Below are 21,309 nucleotides of genomic sequence, written 5' to 3'. Positions count from 1 at the left end.
TTTCCCAGATGTGCTGCACTTTTGTGGCCATTTCCCAGAATTTCTCAAAACAAAATAAAATACTTAGAAACGCTCTGCTTCCTCGTTTAGATGTCAGAGGCTAAGGTCGCAGTCTGACCAGTGTCATCCTGACAAAACTGGCCACACCGTGTGTTTTCTAGTGACTGACGGGGTGAGGAGCCCTCACACAGCTTTGACTTGATGCTGCGGGTCAGCTTTGCCTAGGGTGAGAGAATTTCTCTGTACTTACATTTAGATATTTATGGTTTGGATGGTTCTTTTCAAAGAACCCTCAATAGTTAAAAATACAGTTATTTTACCAGTAGATAGCAAGCCTGCCTGTGCTGATCTCAGGCACAGCTGAACTCCTGAAGGTGGCGGCCACTGGGTCTGGACTATACAAGACCAATGTACAAGGAAAAGCGGCAAGACCCTGGCCTGCCTCTAGCACGTGCAGTGCAGTCTACTTGTCTTCATCGGTCAGTCAGCCAGGGCTCACTCGGAGAACCAGGCATGAAAGAGCAAGTACCTGTTAGTGCTGCACGAACTAGTTCACCACCGCCCAGAGGTCAGGCTGTGAGTCTGCCGTATTTAAAGTATGTGCTTCTTGTTCAGGACAACATTTGCTTCCTCCTGAATGTTTGGGGTACCCCCCCCCCCACTGCCAGGATTCCCGCCTTCCATATTAGTGAACTGTCCAGTAAATGGCTATGGAGTCTCTCATTTTCATAAAAAAACAAAAACAAAAACAAAACAAAACAAACATATCTTCAGTCCAGTGAGGTGACTCCGTGGGTAAAGGTGCTTGCCACCAAGGCCGATGACCTGAGTTCAATACCTAGGAACTACACAGAAAGAGAGAGCCAACTCCTGCAAGTTAGCCTCTGTCCTCCACACACACACACACACACTGACCTCTGTGTACATACACATGCAAAATAATCAAAAGGTAATTTTTAAATCTCTTAAAACTCAAAACTTTCAATTTAACAATTTCTGATCTGATGACTCAAATATGTTCATCTCCTAAATATTACCAAAAGACGTAACAATAACATCTGAGACATATTAAATGGGGATTAATGGCAGATGAAACTTTGTATTAAAATGACATAGCAATACATAATCTGCATAAACTACAGAAAGAAATAATTGGGCTGAAAGAAATGACCAATGAGTATTGGAGCAAATTCAGATGATCAAATACACTCACAGTTGGTGTCTCTAGAGATAGGGATAAGTTGAGAAAAAGATTTGCAGAAATATTGACAAAGTTTTCCAAATATAACAAAATCTAAGCCAAATTGATGGCTCATCCTTATAATTCTAGCACTTCGGCAAATGAGGCAGGATTGTTGTAAGTTCATGGCCAGCCTGGGCTACATAGTGAGTTCTAGATCTTCCCTGGGCTACAAGTGAGATACTGTCTCAAAACAAATAATAAAAACCGTGAATGGACAAATACAAAAGGCACCACAGACTCTAAGAAACACAGACATGGAGAAGGCACAGCAAGACACACGTGATGGATAATCCCAACTGTCAACTCGGTAGACTGAGAGGAGGAATCTAGGAGGTGAACGGAGCACGCCCGTGTGTGTGCACCTGTGAGGGCGTTCCCAGAGGTGATGTGGGCTGTGCCACCATCCTGTAGCTGAGGACCCAGACAGGATAGCAGTTCAAGGGGGAAGGAGAGAGCCCACAGAAAGGCCTTCCCGTTTATTCTCCCTCTCTCTCTCTCTCCCTCTCCCTCCCTCTCTCTCTCCTCCCTCCTCAAGTTCTCCTATTTAAATATTATACCACATCCAAGAACTTGCCTCAGTCTCAGAGGAGACTCGGAACTTGCTAACACTGTTGGGACTGTTAAGACCATGGAGGCTCTTGGAGGTGTGCTGTGTGTATTTTGTGTTTGTGAGCCTTTTGGAGGGCAGATCTAAAATCTGTGATCAAAGGAGATTGGTGTCGAGTGGACACAAGGTAAACTTGTTGGTCATCAAACTGGATTGTTAAAGTGATTGGCTTGAGAAGCACCTGGGAGATGATCAATACTTACCTCTGGCCTGTGTGTGAAGATGTTTCCAGAAAGAGTTGACTAAAAGGGGAAGCCTGTCCCTGAACCAGCCTGCAGGTTACAGACCTGGATAGAATAAAAACGGGGAAAGGTGGCGGCGGCGGCGGCGGCGGCGGCGGCGGCGGCGGCGGCAGCGATGGTGAGGGCAGGGCCTTCATTCCCAGCACTCGGGAGGCAGAGGCAGGCAGATCTCTGTGAGTTCGAGGCCAGCCTGGTCTACAGAGCGGGTTCCAGGACAGCCAGGGAGACACAGAGAAACCCTGTCTCAAAAAACAAAAAGTGGGAAAAGAATGCTGTGGATACAGATATTTTCTTTCAGCTTTCTGGCTCCCACGAGGCAAACTCTGCCCCACCTTACCCTCCCTCCATAATGAACTGAACTCTGAAACTGAGATAAAAAGTCTGGTTAACACAGTGGCTAAAATCCAAACCACTTTAAATCATTGGTGAAGAGACATGAAAAACAAAGGAAAATACAGTACATTCAGAAAAAAAAATAAGGATAAAGGATGTCAGAGCTGAGTGTGGTGACTCATACAAGAAATCTCAGGACTTGGGAGACTGAGGCAGGAGAATTACCATGAGATTTTGAGGTCAGGCGGAGACACATTTTAAGTTCCAGGTCAGCCTGGCTGCAGAGTGAGACCATGTCTTAAGATAAACAACATGTCATCAGCACAGCAGAAACAGAAAGACAAGCTCACCAAAATACAAAAAGAAAATTACAATTGTCATCACAGAATTCGTCACCCTGTGAAGAATTTTTAAAGCAAAACGTCTTTGCTCATGTGCCCATCTGTAGTCCTCCACATCCCCCAGCCTCTGTACACAAAAGGCCCCAAGTGATGGGGTTTCACGGCTCAAGAATCTGAGCTCCAAGAACAGCTGCCCGAGCCCTCGTGACATGGCAGAGAAAGTACTGAGGAGAGCCACAGAGAGGCACTGTAGTCTTGGGATTGCTTTGTTTTTGTTTTTCATACTTTTTAAAAGGTACTTTGTTACAAAAATTACACATTGTTTTTATTTCTTAGGAGACAAAAAGAAGACAAAGTTGTAATAGAAGATTTGAAAAGGCAAATTCTTGGTACTCTTTTAATAGACAGGGTCTCATACATACCAGACTGGTCTCAAAGTTTGTAGTTAATGATGATCTTGAATTATAATCCTCCTGCCTCCACTTGCTGAGTGCTGGGGTTACAGACATGCACCACCACACCTGGTTTACACAGTGCAGAGAGCTCTATGCATCTAGGTGCCCTACCGGCCGAGGTACATTCCTTCTGCACTCCATATCATATGATTCTGGAGGGTCTAGCCAAGTGCCGTAATAACTCGATAAAACTTAGTAATAGAGCCGGGCGGTGGTGGTGCACGCCTTTAATCCCAGCACTCGGGAGGCAGAGCCAGGTGGATCTCTGTGAGTTCGAGGCCAGCCTGGGCTACCAAGTGAGCTCCAGGAAAGGCGCAAAGCTACGCAGAGAAACCCTGTCTCGAAAAACCAAAAAAGAAAAAAGAAAAAAAAAACCTTAGTAATAGATCAGAATAGAGTAATTTAAACTCTTGATTTGCAGTTGACGTGCTTCTCCATATAGAATTTACTATAGCATCTTCCAGGACTATTGGCTCAGAACTAAGTAGCTATCAGAACTTTTAGGGAGTTTCCTGTGGGAGCCAGGGGTGGTGGCGCACACCTTTAATCCCAGCACTCAGAAGGCAGGTGGATCTCTGTGAGTTTGAGGCCAGGCTAGTCTAAATAGTGAGTTCCAGGGCAGCTGGGCCTACATGGAGAGACCCTGAAAAAAAAGTTTAGTGTAAGGCTAGACAGATGGCTTAGAGCAGGGATTCTCAACCTTCCTAATGCTGCAACCCTTTAAGACGGTTCCTCATGTTGTGGTGACCCCAACCGTAAAATTATTTTCGTTTCTACTTCTTAACTGTAATTTTGCCATTGTTATGAATCATAATGTAAATATCTGATGTGCAGGGTATCTGATATGTGACCCCTGTGAAAGAGTCACTCGACCCCCAAAGAGGTTGCAACCCACAGGTTGAGAACCACTGGCTTAGAGGCTGAAAGCCTGGGTTTGATTCTCAGCGCCCTTATCGGGCAGCTCACAACTGCCTGTAACTCCAGTTTGGGGAGAATCTGATGCCCTCTTGTGTCTCCAGAGCCACTACACACACGTGGTGCACATATAGACAAAAAGGGACACACACACACACCCCACTCAGGCGCACACAGTAATAATAAATTAACATGAAAAACCAGTCAGTGCAGTTCTGCTTCCCAATATTCGTTCCACAGTAATACCTCCCAAAAAGTGTGAATTAGGGGACTGGAGAGATGGCTCAGCAGTTAAGAGCACCGGCTGCTCTTTTAGAGGACCTGGGTTCAGTTCCCAGCATCCACATGGCGGCTCTCAACTCATGGGATAAATCCATGGAGTCTATTTAATGATCAAAGGAATTTTGGGGGGCGGGATAAACTCACAACCACGGAGACTCATCATAGGGTCCAGGTAAGCTGAACTATGTCCCACACTGCATGACTTGATCCAAGATCTCCGCATCCAGAACCATGAGGTAGCCAAGAGGGGCCAGCATACGTGCATCCCAGGCTTTAAGGGTCCCCGGTGGCCATGCCCCAGAGGCAGGGACCTCAAGGTCACGGGCAGGTGGAACAGCTACAGCTGCCTCTCTGGGGAGGTGCTTCCGGGTTTGGCTCCGGGTTTGGCTCCGGGTGCGGCTTCGGGTTCGGCTCCGGGTGCGGCTCCGGGTTCGGCTCCGGTACGACTCCAACAGCTCCCACTGCGCTCAACCAGTCCCAGGGGATCTGGTGCCATTCCTGGGCTCCATGGGCACCTGGCATATGGTACCTAGACATACAAGTAAAACATTTTTACAAATAAAAAAATGTAGTATATATATATGGTTTTTCAAGACAGGGTTTCTCTGTCTAGCCCTGCCTGTCCTGGAACTCGCTCTGTAGACCAGTGTAGCCTCAAACTCACAGAGATCCTTGTGCTTCTGACTCCAGAGCACTGGGATTAAAGGCATATGCCACTATGCCTCGCCTAAAAAATATTTTTAAGAGTAAATTACATTAAATTCTAGAGGAATTGTAAAAGAATAGTGATAAGATTGTCCAGTGAAGACAAAGTGGGATACAAATAAAGTTGTAATCCAAAGAGAATGTAAATAAACAGCCAAACGAAATAAGAAAGTGACACAGGATATGAAACAGGAATTCAATAAAAGGAAATGCTGGAAATGCAGATCGAACGTTTAGAAATGAGAGACTCAGGAGAAAGCCTCATCAAGAGACCAGATGATGCGGAAGAGGCCACCAGTGATGGAAGGTGAGATGGGTGACAGCGAACACACTAAGACCCGTGGGATGCAGAGAAAGCAGGCCCAGGAGGGATGCTCACAGCTGTGAGTACCTTCAAAATACCCTTTTCCTTTGCTCCCGCTAAAGCCTTGTAGAAAGCCAAACAGAATCAGGAGGATTTCTGTCTGCCATTTTAACCTCTGCAGTATGTACCCACGGCCCTGGGCTGAGAGCATGCTGCAGAGTCCCAGCTCTGAGGCCAGGGATGGGGTGGGGTTTTTTGGTTATTATTGTTTTGTTTTGTTTTGTTTTTGTTTTTTGAGGCAGGGTTTCTCTTTGTAGTTTTGCAGCTTTCCTGGATCTTGCTCTGTAGACCAGGCTGGCCTCGAACTCACAGAGATCCGCCTGCCTCTGCCTCCCAAGTGCTGGGATTAAAGGCGTGTGCTGCCGCCGCCACCCGGCAGGATGGGGTGTTTTAAGGTCTGGGAAACTAAAGAACATACTCAGAGCCACAGGTAGATGTAACATACCTTATTGACTGCCTATGACGCCAGCTGGTACGCAGGCACACACAGGCATAGACAGCACACACACAGGCATAGACAACACACACACACACAGGCATTGACAACACACACAGGCATAGACAACACACACACACACAGGCATAGACAACACACACACAGGCATAGACAACACACACACACAGGCATAGACAACACACACACAGGCATAGACAACACACACACAGGCATAGACAACACACACACACACAGGCATAGACAACACACACACACAGGTATAGACAACACACACACACACAGGTATAGACAACACACACACACACAGGTATAGACAACACACACACACACAGGTATAGACAACACACACACACACAGGCATAGACAACACACACACACACAGGCATAGACCACACACACACACACACACAGGCATAGACCACACACACACACACACACAGGCATAGACCACACACACACACACACACAGGCATAGACAACACACACACACACAGGCATAGACAACACACACACACAGGCATAGACAACACACACACAGGCATAGACCACACACACAGGCATAGACAACACACACACAGGCATAGACAACACACACACACAGGCATAGACCACACACACAGGCATAGACAACACACACACACACAGGCATAGACAACACACACACACACAGGCATAGACAACACACACACACAGGCATAGACAACACACACACAGGCATAGACAACACACACACACACAGGCATAGACAACACACACACACACAGGCATAGACCACACACACACACACAGGCATAGACCACACACACACACACACAGGCATAGACCACACACACACACACACACACACACACACACACACACACACACACACATCGTAAGGTGGTGGGCTCGCAGACCTACAGACAGGCAGACACAGTGGGCTGGCGAAAGCAAAGGCTTCTGAACTCCAGGCCATACTTAGACAAAACCCACATAAAAGCGGCATTCTGTCAGAACAGTTCTATAACAGATTACATCGCTGTCTACCTTGGGGTTTCCTTGGACATCCTGTCAGCCATTATTAACTGATTCGTGGTCTCTAGATGTACACTTTCAAGCACACTTTAGCTGACTCATACTCGATGCCTGTATCTTCGCCACGTTGTCTAAATGGCACGGTCTGTGCACACCTCTGTTCCTTATCCACTAATGCACCTGCCACTTCCCTTCTCATACCATGACCCCAAGCTGAGCATCCTAAACAATGCCTCTGCTCAGCTAATGGGGCAGGGCACAGCATTCCTCATCCCATCTCCAGCTACCTTAAGCTAAGACAGTTGCAGGCAAATACGTCCAAGAAGTCGTGTGCCCTTAATCCCATCCGGTCCCCACTGGTGGGCAGGAAGCTCTACCTACATCTTGGCACCCACGAACTCCTTTATCACCCTTCCCCGGCTCCTAGGAGATGGTTCCATGCCAGGAGAGGCAAGCTGAGAAAAGCTGAGGTCATGCCGCCACCGCCGCCGCCGCCACCACCACCACCACCACCACCATCACGCTCAGCTCCTAAAGTGGATGCTATTGGAGGAAACCTGGCTGCCTCTCTCCGAGCACAGCTGTTTTGATGAATGGCTGCATTTTCCTTTGGGCAAGCGCTAGGAGGAGACCGCCTTCCTCCATCAAGAGTATCTGGCCTCTTAAGGTGTGCAGTATGTTCTCCAAGCCTCGACCAATTGTCAGGTCTGAGCTCTGTAGACTGGGGAAGAGAATCACTGGGGACTGAGGAATTAAAGAAGGTGCTGGGAGCCACAGGCAGATTCAACACACTTCCATTCTCTCCGGGCAAAGGTTTTCACTCTTAGTCCCAAAGGCATATTTATACGAAATCACACAAAAGTGGCATTTTACCAGAAATAGTTATACAGTGAATCACATCATAGTCGTGTTTATTGCTAATCTGTGGTCGCTGGATATCCAGTAGCTGCCATTTCTGGAATTCTGGAAATTCACACTGGGCCCACATGGTCTAAAACTTTCTCGGGCTCTTAAGGCCTTTTATTCCCATCACCAATACACACAATCCTGTAATAACTACTGCAATTTCAAGCCAGATGGGCCCTAATATCAGCAAACCAGACTGGCCTCGAACTCACAGAGATCCGCCTGGCTCTGCCTCCCGAGTGCTGGGATTAAAGGCGTGCGCCACCGCTGCCCAGCTGCCTATCTCGTGATAAACATTGCCACCGAGCACTTAACGATTTATTTTTATGTGTTTGCCTGTGCATGTGTATGTACACCACATGCATGCCTAGTGTCCTAGGAGGCCAGAAGAGGGCGTTGGATCCCCTAGAACCGGAGCTACAGACAGTTGTGAGCGACCATGTGGGTGCCGGGAATGAAATCCTGGTCCTCGGCAGGAGCAGAGCGTACTCCCAGCTGCTGAGCGATCTCTGCAGTTCTGCGCTGGTTTTGTTGTTCTTGGTGACGGAACAAAAACTTCTAGACTTAGAAAGAAAGAAAAAAGTCAACCCACAAAACACTGATTTAAATCTCAAAGTATTTTTATTTATTTAAATCCCCTTTTCCTCTCTTGAGAAATCCACTTGAGAAAACCCGTTTGACAATGAATATTATAACAGTTTGTAATGCACAACATCAGGGCAAAGCATTCTGCCCTCTTTTGAAAAATCAATTTGAGTTATTTACAATGAACTTAAAAACCATGAACTTTAATGAAAAGGCTTGACAGGTTTGATGTATGATAGACTAAAGTTTAAAACAACAACAACTTTTTGGCTGTGGAATGAAAACATGCGCCTGCCTACCCCCTCAGCAACACTTCTCAGGGAACAGAGCAGCCAAATAGAGAGCTGCCTTGTGATTATAAAATTGCTGCAGAAAACTGGCTGACAAAGGAGATGTAAATGTTTTCCATCAATGGAATAATGTAGCAGGAGGGGGCTGTGTCTCGCTCAGCAAACAGAATCAGTGTTGTGTATGTGTCTCCAAGTTAGTCCCTGGTATTTCTTATTTCATTCATTTTGGGTAGCTCCTAATAACTACCTTTTCCCGGACACTCACAAAGGGCCTAAGGTGCCGGACATCCCTGGCGAGGAATCTGCATCCTGGCCCTGGAGAAATGGATGTTTCCAACACACCACTTATGGCATCTGTGTTCCAGCTCCTTGCTGGGTCGATGCCTCCACACTGGTGCTAGGCAGTTTCTCAAGCATGGTCTTCAACCACGTGTTTACTTTGACCACAGACTCTTGGTTTAGAAGGAAGTTTTTTTTTTTTTTTTTTCAAAGAAAATTCATGCGCTCTTCCCCTGTCAGGTGATTGTGTCAGCAACTGGGCCAAGTCTTCAGAGCTTTGAAAAAATCCCCAAACTTACTCTCCCCCTCCTGTTCACTTCCCTCTTAAATCCCATTTTACAGCAATCATTCAAATGACTTCACTACATGGTCAATGCAATAATGGCCGCACGGGGCTGGCTGGTGTAAATAGGAGAGACTGAACAGCTACTTCGGCACAACCCTTAGCTGCTTAATACATGAGAAAGGTCAGGAATCTGGATGAGCATGTGTCCAAAGCACAACTGGATGGTTTTGAAACACTGTGTAAAACCAAACCACAAACCTGAAGATGTTAATCCTGGCTTGTGATTTTCCTCAAGACGGTATTTGTAACTGTTGCACTGCTGTGGTTTCATTATCTTTTGAAAGTTCTAGAGAGAACCAGGGCCTTAAGCACGCCGACCAAGCGATCTATCTAAGTTTTCCTCTTCATTTTTATTTTATGTGCATGAGTGTTTTGCCTGCATGTATTCTGTGAACTATGTCCATGCTGTTCTCATGGAGGCCAGAAGAGGGCGTCAGCTCTTCTGGGACTGGAGTCAGACAGTTGTGAGCCACCATGTGGATGCTGGGACTCCAACCCAGGTCCTCTGGGTGAATATCCAGTGCTCTTAACTGTTGTGCCATCTCTCCAGACCCCTCAATGTTTAAACTATAGAAAGAACACAGACTTAAGTCCCTCTGGACTTAAGTCTCCATTCATGTGGTTGTTCCTGGTCAGTTAGGCCTCCTCTGGTCTCTAACCTAGGACAGCAATCATACCACAGTTGGGATACTGGGGATCTGTGGGTACAAAAGAGGATTCTTGAAGTAAAGATCGCCAGTGTTGTATGTCTGAGAAGAACATAGATTCTGAAGGCTGAAAATAGATGATAAACTTTGTCACTTAAAAATTATATATAAATTGGGGCTGGAGAGATGGCTCAGAGGTTAAGAGCACTGACTGCTCTTCCAGAGGTCCTGAGTTCAATTCCCAGCAATCACATGGTGGCTCACAGCCATCTGTAATGAGATCTGGCTCCCTCTTCTGTATACATAGTAAATAAATAAATCTTTAAAAAAAGAAACATTTAAATATATATATATATATATATATATATATATATATATATATATATATATATAAATTGAGACAAGATCTCACTGTGTAGGACTGGCTGGCCCAGAGCTCACTAAATAGACCAGGCTGGCCTTGAACTCAGAGATCTGCCTGCCTCTGACTCCTGAGTGATGGAATTAAAGGCGTGCACCACTGCACCCAGCAACATTTTGATTTTTTTTAAAGTTGTTTTTATTTTGTCTACTGAGTGCCTGTGTGTGTTTATGTGCAATGCCTGCATGCAGTACTCACAGAGGCCAGAAGAGGGCATCAGCTCCCCTGGAACTGGAGTTACAGTGAGTGGGAGCCACCCTGTGGGAGCTGGGAGCTGGGTGCAGGTCTCCTGTAAAGAGCAGTAAGTGTTCTTTACTGCTGAGCTGCCTCGCTTTACCCCCCAAATTAGATTTTAAAATGTTTTCCCCCCTGAGACCTCTTTGGAAAATGTTTGTGTGTAGAAAGGATGATGAGGAAAGGGAATGAATTATCATTTGCTGGAAATATTGGTTTCTGTTAAGAGCCATCAATGGAGCACTCCAGAGCGGGAGGAAGGACAATCACAAGTTCCAAGCTAGCCTGGTCTACACAGAGAAACTGCATAAATAAGTGGTCATCGGTGGAAGCCACGCCCAGTGGCATGTGCCCATAGTCCTAGCTACCGATGGGGAGTCGGGTGAAGAACCAGAGCCCCTCTTCTGGTCCCTACAGGCACACACCTGCAATGACACACACATGTGCATAAATAAAAATTAAATCTTTAAAATTTTCAGCAAGTGGTACAGGTACAGTCCCTATACAGCCTCAGTGTGGGGCTGGTCACCCCAAGGGCCAAGCTGTTAGCAGGTTGAAGTTTCCAGCTTCATCCACTGACCCTTGGTAAGGGGTGAGAAATGCTTGGAGATGACTGACTGACTGACTGACTGACTGACTGAAATGAAGTCTTATCAAGTTGCTCAGTGAGTATCTATGTTGTCCTAGTACCTCTACAATTTTTTTTTTTTTTTTTTTTTTTTTGGTTTTTCGAGACAGGGTTTCTCTGTGTAGTTTTGCGCCTTTCCTGGAACTCACTTGGTAGCCCAGGCTGGCCTCGAACTCACAGAGATCCGCCTGCCTCTGCCTCCCGAGTGCTGGGATTAAAGGCGTGCGCCACCACCGCCCGGCACCTCTACATTTTTAATAGCATAAATGCTCATTGGATCCTGTTAGAGTTTTCATCAAATCGAGGCATGATGACTCCAGTCTGTAATCCAAACCACTAAACAGGCTGAGGTAGGATGGACACAAACAAATTCACTGGGTAACTTAATAAGATGGGGCATTGAAGCACCACACTCGTCTACATACCTGACTTTGTATCTTTAATAATATTCTTTATAAGAAAATCAACAATTCATTTATCTGAGTATCTTCAGCCATCCTATAAATGAGTTGAACCTGAGAGGGGTCTTGGGAACCCCAATTTATACTCGGTTGGTTGTAAGCAGAGATGAAAATACCCACGGTCACCATTAGCATCTGTAGTGGGGGACGGTGTCGCAGGACTAATGTGTGGAAACTCATGCTGTCTCCAGGACGACAGGCTCAGAACTGAACTCATTGGAGGCCCCTCAGCTGGCGTTTGGGGACCCCAGTCCCACACATAACTGCTGTGAAAAGTTCTAGGTTGACAGTGCCTTTGCTCAGGCTTCCCTTTCCTTGTCAATGACACTCAGCTTTGCATACAAAGACTGGCTAGATAGTTTAGCTCAGCCTTGCTAACTCACTGTAAGGGGATCATGATCATGAATTCAACCTCATAAAAGGTGTGTGTGTGTGTGTGTGTGTGTGAGAAGAGAGAGAGAGAGAGAGAGAGAGAGAGAGAGAGAGAGAGAGAGAGAGAGAGAGAGAACATTTGCATGTGTGCACGAAGGCCAATCTTGTGAGTCCTTCCTCGGGAGCTGTCCAATCTCTCACCGGCCCAGAGCTTGCCAATTTGGTTAGACTGACTGGCTGGTAAGCCCTGGGGATCCACCTGTCTCTTCCTCTCCAGCTAAGAATATAACTATGTGCCATCACATCTGGATTTTTTTTTAAGAAAGGAAATATTGCTGATGTAAGTATTCATGTCAGTGCTATTATTTATTTCATGTGTACGAATGTTTTTCTGTGTGTAGGTGTACTGTGTGCATGCAGTGTTCATGGGGACCAAGAGAGGACACCAGATCCCCTGGTGCTCAAGTTACAGATGGTTGTGAGTCATCATGGGAGTGTTAGGAATTGAACCTGGGCCCTCTCTCTCTCACTATGGTTTGGCCTATGGACTCATTATTTTTCTTGATGCTATGGCAAGATGCCTACTTGAACCACTCAAGGGAGAACAGGGCCTCTCAGGCGCCCAGCTTCGGAAGTTTGGCTCCTTTGCGGTAGGGAAGGCACAGTGGAGCTCATGGAGGGCAAGAACCTGTAGCAGAGGCAGCTAAGCCACACGGTGATGGGCCAGACTCAAAGCAAAGCCAGGTTGTCATCTTCACAGCCCCACCCCTCATGACCTGTGTCTGCCAGCTAGACTCCAGGTCTGTGAGGTTCCAGAAGCTCTGAGAAGGGCACCATCAGCTAGACACTAAAGGTTCAAACACATGGACCTGTGGGAGACGTTTCAGCTCCAAACTGTGATAGCCTGGGTTCGTTCTTTCTTTGTGATAAACACCAAAAGTAACTTGGGGAGGAAGGGGTTTATTTGGCGTATAGGTTATCGTCCATCATGAAGGGACGTGAGAGCAGAACCCAAGGCAGGAGCTGATGCAGAGGCCATGCAGGGGTATTGCTCACTGGCTGCTTCCCATGGCTTGCTCAGCCTGTTTCTTATACCACTCAGGACCACTTGCCTAGGAGTGGCACCGCCCACAGTGGGCGGGGCCCTCTCACACCAACCGTTAACCAAGGAAATCAGGCCAGTCTGATGGAGGCATTTTCTCAATTGAAGTTTCCTCCATCCAGATGATCCTGGATTGTATCAAGCTGACAAAACAACAACAAGAAGCACTTGGGATGGACACAGACACACAGACAGACAGACAGATACACACACACACACACACACACACACACACACACACACAAAAACAAAAACAAAACAAAACAGGATTTCTAGATTATTCCAGTCAACTCCATCTCCAGTAACAAAGTGTACAACAAAAGAAAAGGAAATCACCTTAGTTTGTGAAAGGCTAAAACTGATGGAATGTATTCCTTTCTTGTAAGGCAAGGTACTCAACAGCCCCAGAGCAGATGCTTAAGATTTTGGAAGGGAAACATAGAAGAGACAAATTTTCTCTTTCGCTGGAGCCATGCCTCCACAGTAGGTAGCTAGTGCGCCCCCCCACCCCCCCTTTACCATGGACTGTGTAGCCCCCTCCACATGTCCTCACTACCATGTTACTGCTACACCACAGGCCCAGCAACAAGGACTACGGCCTGAACCTTCTGAGACTAGGAGCTGAAATCACTTCTTCTCTGAAGTCGTTCATGTTAGGCATTTGGTCACAGCCATGGTTAAGTCGGACCCATAAACCCCTTATGCTCCATCAGCGGTAGGGTGGGGGCAGGGAGTGTGGAGGGCTCACCCTACCCCGGTGTGTGCAAGGCTCTACATTCTATCCCAGGACCTCGAAAGAAACAACACACTGTGATCCGTGAAGGATACTTACAGGTTTTCTTGGCCATGGCCAAAGGACAGGGTCACAGATGACCACAGGACTCAGGTAAGTTATTCCCTCTCTGATTCTCCCGTCATACCTCACACGAGGCACTGTTCCTGGTGATGGGGCTTCCACCAGCAAATATATGGGAAGGTTCTGGGGACTTGACAGAGCCTCTGCTCTGAGGAGCACTGCGGAGGCTGCTGCCCAGTGTGTCCTGGAGTATCAGTGCTTCTGACCCCCAGCCTGGGCATCCACCATCCCATCTCCTTGGGGAAAGCAGCAACAAAGTCCCTCGACTGTTCCTCTGGCTTGCACAATGTTTCTCCCCTTCAGGAAGATAGAACAGGAAACACATTGATCCTTTCTCAGGACAGGGTAAAAGTCCTCATTTTGCAGCAATCAGAATTCACTTTCCATGGCAAGAAAATGGGCAGGCAAGCTGGGGCTCGAATGCCGTCTCGTCGGGGGATCATCGTTTTTAACGTGTTGAGATTTTGTAGCTATCAACACATCTCTGCATTTACAGCGCTTTCCAGTCCCTGTTGGTCTATGCCTGGGTGCCAGGCAACTCAGACTGTCCACTGTGCATTTGTGATTGACAGGCATATGCAGAGACCACTGCAATGATGCAAAGGAGAGACGGAGAGACAGGGAGGGAGGGGGGGGGAGAGAGAGAGAGAGAGAGAGAGAGAGAAAGAGAGAACACGAGCACTCCCATGGCCACACTTGGCTTAAAGATCCTAAAACACCAGTGTTTCCAGGGACTAGTGTTTAACTAGTGTTAAACAAGGGCCTTGGAGCTCGGGACAATGTTTCACGGTTTTGCATCTAAGCAGCCCGAGACCCAGGGGCCACGTTTGCTGATTCAGTTATGTTTGGACCGTTTTTTTCTTCGTTTGTGTTAATTAGTACAAACTTCTCCCAAAGGAGCAGAAGTCTCACTGAAGCTTTTCATGCAGGGGCAGGAAGACGCCGAAGAGAGAAACCGGTAGGAGGAGGCCCAACAGTGAATTGTTCCAACTACATGTCTGTTCACTGTGGCAAAGACATTCTTGAAGCAGGTGCTTGAATTCACAGGCTCTTTTAGGGAGAATTTAGCAGCCCCAGGAATATATTGGTTAAGAAGAAGAAAGGAGGGGCAGGGGGAACATCAGCTGCCGGGGGGAAATGCTAACGGAGGGACTTCTCTGCCAGACAGAGGTGCAGCTGTCGGAGCTACAAGGTAAAGGAGCATTACATTGAAACGGATTTTGCAGCGGAACTGTGCTCTCCGATCAATAGGGGAGATTGAACCCCAGCATCATCCTGCTATTCCTTGGTAATGCCCCATTTGGGCGCTGACTGGGTGGTCTTAAGTCCACTGCCACCCTGGCTAACACCGGTCACACCAATCAAGGCCCCGCAGCTGAGACCCTGGGTGACCTGCTTCAGGGTCTTTTTCAAACTCCAATTCACTCATTTGTGTGGGATGCTTTTTTCGCTACTTTATTTATGGGATTACATAAATGAGCCATTAAAAATGTAAATCTTCAGAATGGTGGAATAATACAGATTTCCAACAATAAGCTCAGGGCGGTACAGTACAGAAACCATCCTGCACTGCCGCGATGGCCCCAGCGTGACTATGGCAACAAGAAAGGGTTAAGGGAGGACAGCCGGGAGAGAAATAAAACATCTCCACATTGGAGCAGTCACCAGCACCAGAGAAAGATGTGTGTGTGTGTGTGTGTGTGTGTGTGTGTGTGTGTGTGTGTGTGTGTGTGTGCGTGTGTGCGTGTGTGCGTGCGTGCGTGTGTGTGTGTGTGTGTGTGTGTGTGTGTGTGTGTGTGTGTGTGTGTTTTAAAGAAGTATCAGAACAATAATGAAGATGCGCTATTATAATCAACAAAAAGGACGGGGCATCCCACACAGTGTGGTGTCAGGACAATCAAGTCGACTGCAGATCCAAGAAGTTTATCCACCTCATGGCAAAGTTTTTAACCCTTTGTGTGTTTTGCAGAAGCGGAAAAAAAAAGAGAGAGAGAAAGAAAAGAAAAAGGAAAGAGGAAATCAGGAGATCTGGGACAGAATCACTCCTGTCTCCTACCTGAGCTAGGATAGTTCAAGGCTTGTTTGGTTGTTGTTTTTTTTTTGTGTGTGTGTGTTTGTTTGTTTGTTTTTGTTGGTGGTGGTTTTTTGTGTTTGTTTGTTTTGGTTTTCTTGAGACAAGGTTTCTCGGTGTACCCCTGATTATCCTGGAACTCCCTCTGTAGACCAAGCTGACCTCGAACTCACAAGAAATTCACCTGCCTCTGCCTCCCGAGTGCTGGGATTAAAGACGTGCACCACCACCTCAAGGCTAGCACTGCTTTGGCATGTGGACTCTATGGGAGTCTCCCAACTGGATTGCCATTCTGCTTATCTCACCCTGGGTAGTTCACCACTGGTAGGAGCAGGGATGGTGTGCAGGGTTCAGGTTATTCGGCATGTGGGAGCCGAGACAGGAGATATTAGCCCTTGGAGGAAGTCCACAGGCCTCTGGAGGTCTCTTCCCATGCTGGCTAGCCACAGCTCAGAGTGCAGAGCTGATAAGGGTGAAAGAGGAGGTCATATTAAGCCAAGGTAGAGGAGGCTGGGAGAAGAAGACCCAGTAGGGTAGGTGATGAGACACAAGATCATTGAAATGTGATTGAAAAGCAAGTGCACAGCCATGTTTATGCAGTTTTGGAATTGCCCGGAGCCTGGGGTAGAAGCAGCTCATGTGGTCAGGAATGCCTAAATGCATCAGTGTGGTTGGTCCACGTAGTAAAGGATTATTTAGCTTTGCAAAAGAAGCTTGTGGCACAAGCCACACCAAAACTAGGTTGTTTGGAAGTGGAAATCTCAGTTGGGAAAATGTCTCCATCAGATTGGCCTGTAAGCAAGCCTGTGGGCCATTTTCTTGATTGATGGTGGATGTGGAAGGGCCCGGCCCAGGGTGAGAGGTACCACCCCTGGGCAGGTGGTCCTGAGTTGTATAAAAAGCAGGCTGAGCAAGCCGCAGGAGCCAGCCAGTAAGCAACTTTCCTTCTTGGTCTCTGCTTCAGTTCCTGCCTCCAGTTCCTGCTGACTTCCTTCCCTTTGTGAGGGGCTGTAAGCTGAAAAATGAAGTAAACCCTCTCCTCCCAGAGTTGTCTGTAGTCATGGTGAAGTCCCGGCAGCGGAACACGAACTAGAGCCAGGTCATCGTGCTAGGTACCACACCTACTCAAAAATAAGTACTGCGTGATTCCTCAGATGGGAAGCGTGACAGAATAACGTCAAATCCTTAAAATCCTCAGACACAGAAGGAGAACGGTGGCTGGCAGGACTTGGGGAGGAGGTTTAAGTTTGAGATGATGAGGGGGTTTCGCTTTGAAATGATCAGAAATTCTAGAAATGAAGGATGGAATTAGCTGCAAAAAAAAAAAAAAGTGAATGCATTTAGTGCCATCAAACAAGATGCTCCCAAGTAGCATAAGCAGTGATATTCACACGTATTTTTTCAACCAGTTTTAAAAAGCAAATATTCACAAAGAAGCATTCCATTGATATTGAGGACGTAAAGAAGTAAGTAGCCACCGGGCATCGTGTGTGTGTGTGTGTGTGTGTGTGTGTGTGTGTGTGTGTGTGTCCTGAGACAAGAGGATTGCCAGATCCAGGCAGCCTGGAGACCCTGGCTTGAATGAATGAATACATACATACATACATACATACATACATACATACATACATACATAGCTAGTCACCACTAGAAACACTTTCAGCCTTAATCCCTTCCGGGGGAAGATCTTTGATTTGAAGATTTGCTACACAGACAGAGCAGTTGGTTACTCATAGGCGAAAGTAAAGACCCACTTTCAGTAAAATTCTCTAACTGGCGTGAGTATGTACACATTCTTAGTAACACTTCCACATCACTGTTCATCACTGAAGAAGTCAGGACAGGAACTCAAGCAGGGCAGGAACCTGGAGGCAGGAGCTGACGCAGAGGCCTTGGAGGGGTGCTGCTTACTGGCGCACTCCTCATGGCTTGCTCAGGCTGTTTGATTATAGAACCCAGGACCCCCTGCCCAGGGATGGCCCCGCCCACAACGGGCTAGTCCCTCCCCCACCCATCACTGATTAAGAAAATGCCCTCCAGGCTTGCCTACAGCCAATCTTAGGCATTTTCTCAACTCTTGAGCCTCCTCTCCGACTTGAGTCAAACTGACGTAAAGCCAGCCGGCACAAACGGACCCCTTGACCACTTGACTCTCAATCACATCCCTGTAAAGCCACAACCTTTTCTTTCTCGGTCATTTCCAAGACCACATATTAATATGCACATTGCATTAGAATCGCTCCAAATTTTAAAAATCCAAACACTTAAAAATTCAGTCTCTTTAAAATATCTAGTCTGTTTTGAAATGCAATGTCTCTCAATTGTGGGCTCCTATAAAATAAAAAATAAATACTTTCTTACTTCAAGAGGGAAGAACCAGGGCATGGTTACAATCAAATCGAAGCGAAAATCAAACTCCAACTGTCAATAATAACCCAGTCGCCAGCGCCTGGGATTCACTCACCATCTTCTGGGCCATTCCTCCGGCTCCGTCCTCCGCAGCGCACACAGCTTGTCTCCTAGGCTCCACCGGCTCCACTGCTGCTGCTGTTCGTGCTGGGCATCCTATGCCGCGGGAGTCTCCAACCTCCTTGGCTCTCTATCGCAACTGGGCTGCGCCTTCACCAGTAGCCTCTCCTGGGCTCTCCTCATGGCGCCAAGTCTCCACTTCTCTGCAGGATCCTTCAGTCCTGGGCCTTCAACCGCCACGAGGCTGCGCCTTCACCAATGGCCTGGTCTCTCTCTCTCTCTCTCTCTCTCTCTCTCTCTCTCTCTCTCTCTCTCTCTCTCTCTCTCTCTCTCTCTCTCTCACACACACACACACACACACACACACACACAGATGCTTATTAGCACAATTTAAATGAAGTGCTATAGTAAAATTAACAATCTAACTCATGCCCTCCTTTGCCAGTTTGGGACATATTCTTCCACATTTTATTATATGAACATGAAAATCTATCTACAGATAAGGTTATCTGTTAGCCTCAGATGAACATGAAATACAATTCTATTAGTATTGTTTTTCAAACAATAAATAATGTGGCCACCATTCAAAGCCAATTCATATATTTCATTTGTTCTACTCAACGGTGATAAAATGACCATCGATGGGTGAACTGTAACAAGGCAGCTCACACATGATAAATATCCGATTACAAGTCTTTGTGTCTCTACAGCCATGATGAATTTGCCAACTTCATTTCTAGAAATTTCTAAAAGTGGGATTTCTGTTTCAGAAGTCATACTCTTTTTAAACTTGAATAAATGTTTAGTAAGCATCACCACCTCCCCTTTCAAGAAAGAAATAGCATCCAATACGGGCCCCATCTCTCCCTCCCCTTGCCATTCTCCCTCTGCACCCTCCCTTCCATATACACACAAATGCCACTTGTATTTGTGGAGGTTCATTGTCCCATTTCCCTTATTGCTTCCCCAACCCCATCATGGGCTGGTGGCCTGAGCTGAACAGGCTCCCCTACTCACACCCCTCCTGTGTAGGTTTAGAAAATATGTTTTGTTTGGGGGATGGTTTTTGTTTGTTTGTTTTTCCTGAAACAAAAGACAGGCAAAGACAGGCAGCTCTCTGTGAGTCTGAGGCCAGCCTTGTAGGTGGACTTTTCTTCCCTGCCCACCAGTTCCCAAATAACTGACATGGAGACTTAATATTAGTTACAAGTGTTCGGCCGATAGCTCAGGCTTGTTACTAGCTAACTCTTACATTTTAAATTAGCCCATATTTCTTATCTGTGCTTTGCCACATGGCTTGGTACCTTTTTTCAGTACGGCATGCCCGTCTTGTTCTCTCTGTGTCTACTGGGTGACGCCAGACTCCCCAACTCCCTGCTTCTTCCTTCCCAGCATTCTCAGTCTGGCTCTCCTACCTAACCTTATCCTGTTCAGCTACTGGCCACTCAGCTTCTTTATTGAACCAATCACAGCAACATATATTCACATAGTTTAAAGGAATATTCCATATTCCTCCTTTTTTGTTATGGAAAAAAAACGTTTATTTTGCCATTATTTTAATTTAGAAATAGAAAACCTCTTGGGGAGGAGGAAAGAAAAACACAAAGTATACAGGCAACTTTTTACTTCATGAGCTCACACTCTCATTTGTTCACTCGTTCTCACAAAGAGAAAGCAAAAAATATGGAACGCTTCACGAATTTGCGTGTTATCCTCCACAGGGGCCATGCTAATCTTCTCTGTATCCTTCCAGCTTTAGTATATGTGCTGCCAAAGCGAGCACCATATTCCTCCTTTTTGTCTAATTAAAAAGGAAGATTTTAATGTTAGCATAGTAAAATTACATATAACAAAAACAGTTATCAAGTAAGAATTACAGTTACAATGTCCAGTCCGTTTGTATTTGGCAATATTAGAGAAAATAGTCCATTAGCTATTTTATCTTTGTGAGTCTAAAGTTTTATAGCTAATTTGCCTTTTACCATAACTAAGGAAAACTGTAAGTCTAATCATTTAGTCTTTAAGGCCAACAAAGACCACAGAGGGTGAAATGTTATCTAACAACAGGGACATCTGTCTGCCTGGACATTCACCATAAGTTCTTCGTAATGTTGGGGCATCCATCTTTGGCCTTCAGGCCTATGATATCTGACAGACTTTCCTGAGAAGCGGAGAAGTTTGAAGGACTATTGAATCTTGTTTTGGCAAATTTTAGCAGTCACTTTCTTTTGTGCCTTGCTGGTCCACTTTGGACAGTATATTGTCAGCAATTGAGGCAAAGGCAGGTTTTTTTTTCCCCCAAATGGCTAGCTTTTGCCATAAAGAAAGCAAACTCCATATGGAGGTTCCTTGATGTGCATCATCTTTTTTGAAGTAGATTGGTGCTGCTAGGAGCAGATGTGTATCATTGTCATGAAAAGCTTCTGGTTATTAAACATAGTAAATGAAATATTCTGTAGGTCTTTGAAGTATTTGAAGACCATTTATCTATCTAAATATATCTTTGTGTGACCTTGAAAGCTTACCTAACATGACTATAAGTTTGACTTTTATAGATGACTATTAATCTGTGTTTCTTAATTATATATTACATTTTTAAATGAGTTGCATAAACACTGTACCCCAAACAAGTAAAAATGTACACACAGTATAACAAAATTAACTTTAAATTTGTATCAATATGC

At 46.1% G+C, this 21,309-nt stretch overlaps 1 non-coding gene across 1 annotated transcript; it reads right to left on the bottom strand.

Annotated features, from left to right (window-relative positions):
• Positions 1 to 20,302: 20,302 nt before the first annotated feature.
• On the bottom strand, positions 20,303 to 20,408 carry LOC121825550 (U6 spliceosomal RNA). The gene has a single exon (XR_006067877.1). It is a non-coding gene; the product is annotated as a U6 spliceosomal RNA (small nuclear RNA).
• Between the last annotated feature and the right edge of the window lie 901 nt (positions 20,409 to 21,309).

Source organism: Peromyscus maniculatus, chromosome 23, assembly GCF_049852395.1.
Source record: "Peromyscus maniculatus bairdii isolate BWxNUB_F1_BW_parent chromosome 23, HU_Pman_BW_mat_3.1, whole genome shotgun sequence".
Lineage (NCBI taxonomy): Eukaryota > Metazoa > Chordata > Mammalia > Rodentia > Cricetidae > Peromyscus > Peromyscus maniculatus.
The sequence above is the reverse complement of the archived record's forward strand: the minus strand, read 5'-3'. Positions and strand labels throughout refer to the sequence as shown.